The sequence below is a fragment of the Elephantulus edwardii genome, unplaced genomic scaffold, assembly GCF_000299155.1.
Source record: "Elephantulus edwardii isolate Elephantulus edwardi_28Jun2011 unplaced genomic scaffold, EleEdw1.0 scaffold00001, whole genome shotgun sequence".
Classification (NCBI taxonomy): Eukaryota; Metazoa; Chordata; class Mammalia; order Macroscelidea; family Macroscelididae; genus Elephantulus; species Elephantulus edwardii.
Window position 1 is genome coordinate 39,515,057 of NW_006399751.1, and position 2,228 is coordinate 39,517,284.

The following is a 2,228-nucleotide window of genomic DNA, read 5'->3' on the forward strand; positions in this document are numbered from 1 at the left end:
TGTGGAGCAAAGCAAACTAAAGCTGTTAACAATCACAATCACTTTACCATCTATCACGATACTGCTAATTGGCCCAGTGCAACAAATTCAAGCCTAGAGTTGCAATGCTTCAGGGTGCTGTGGGCAGAATATTAAATGATCCAGGAAGCACTAAAAGAAGATGAACGGAATAACTTCGTGCACTGCCTGTCCCTTCCTCTTTCCACCATCTTTCCATGCCTCCACATGGGGCGCATGAATATACTGTCTGATGGTCTCTAGAGCATCAACAATGCTGTGAAGAGAGGAAAGAAGTGCCAGGATCTTATCAGGTCTTGCTCCAAGTCATAGTTAGGTTCCTAAGTGATGAAGAAGCATGGCTACATTGGCAAATGTAAAATCACTGATGCTCACAGAGCAGGGAAAATAGTTGATAGTCTCACAGACAGGTTAAGCAATTGTGGTGTTATCAGCCCTGAATTTGATGTGCATCTCAAAGGTCTAGAAAAGTGGCAGAATAATCTGCTCCCATCCCATCAGTTTGATTTCCTTTTACTGACCACCTCAGCTGGCATCATGGACCACGAGGAAGCAAGACAACAACACATAGGAGAAAAAATCCTGGGATTCTTTTTTTAGGGATGTAATACACAGTGCAAATAAACTGCCTCAATGGAAAAAAGGAAACAAAAAAGATGGAAGAGTATACAGAGTCACTGTACCAAAAAGAATTGGTTGACATAGAAGAATTTCATGAAACAATGTATAAGCCAGGAGCCTGTGCTGATGGAGGAAATTCAAGCTGCTCTGAAGGAATTGCCCAAAACCAACGCCCCAGGACTTGACGACATACCGATTGACTTATTTCAACAAACAGACGTTGGGCTGGACATGCTCACCAAGTTTTGCCAAGAAATGTAGAGGACAACCACCTGGCCAACTTACTGGAAGAGATCCATATTTGTTCCCACTCCAGAAAAAGATGACCCTGTCAGAGTGCAAAAATTAGCCCTTCAGTTAGTCCCTCCTTTCCCCCATGCCAGTGTATTATTCATAATCTATCCTTTCTTTCCTTGCTCTCCCCTCCTCTGTGTCCAACCTATTTTTATGACAGTGGTCCTCTGAAAAATTTGTCCTTTTGTGACTGAGATATTTCACTCAGCGCATCTTCCAGAGTCATCTATGTTGTGTAGTGTTTTACAAGTTCATTCCTTTTCAGCACTGTATAATATTCCATTGTATGAATATGCCACAGTTTGGCCATTTGTTTGTTGATAGGTATTTGGGCTGCTTCCGTATACTTCATGTTGTTAATAATGTTGGTATACATACATGGCTATACTTAACATCTGTTTGCATTACAAGTTTCTTAGAGTTATATTCCCAGGAGTGGGATAACTAGGTCAAATGATATCTCTATTTCTAAGTTTTTGACAAAATACCGGAGTAACTTCCATTGTGTTTGTACCATTTTACATTTCCACCTCCAGTGAATGAGCATTTCGACCATCAACATCCTTGTCAGCATGGTTGTTTGCTGCCCTATTGAACTGTGTTGTGCTTGGTTGAGTGAAATGGTATGTTATTATTGTTTTTATTTGCACCTGTCTGATAGCTAGAGATTGTGAATATTTCTTATGTGCTTGTTGGCCATCTGAATTTCTTCTTTATTGAAGTGAATATTTCTTCTTAAGAAGCCAAAAAGGAAAACGTAGAACAAGGCAAAGTTAGTGAGAGTTTGTGCTACACCAGAATCTGCCATCTCAGTTACTCCAACTACTTTGATATGTGAATATTCCTTTATGTCTTCCTCTTTTGGCGAGAATGTAGAAATTTGCCAATCAATATATTGTTGTTGTTGTTATGTGCCGTTGAGTTGCTTGTGACTCATAGCCACCCTATGTACAACAGTCCTAAACCTGCTCTGTCCTGTGTCAATCTCACTGTCTCCGACACACGCACCCTGATTACCCCAGTCACTGAATCAATCCACCTTATAGAGGGTCTTCTCCTCCTGCGCTGTCCCTCCACCCTCCCAAGCATGATGTCCTTCTCCAAGGACTGGTCCCTCCTTGCAGTATGTCCGAAGTATATCAGATGAAGCCTCAGAATCCATGCCTCCAAGGAGCAGCCTGGTTTAACCATCACCAGGATGAATCTGTTTGTTTTCCTAACAGTCTATGGTTCATTCAATACTCTTCTCCAACACCACAGCTCAAAGGTATCAATTCTCCTTCTGTCCTCCCTAG

The 2,228-nt window shown here is 41.6% G+C and overlaps 1 pseudogene; it reads left to right on the forward strand.

Annotated features, from left to right (window-relative positions):
* The first annotated feature begins 225 nt into the window (after nucleotides 1-225).
* Nucleotides 226-618, forward strand: LOC102864083 (annotated as a pseudogene).
* The last annotated feature ends 1,610 nt before the right edge of the window (nucleotides 619-2,228 follow it).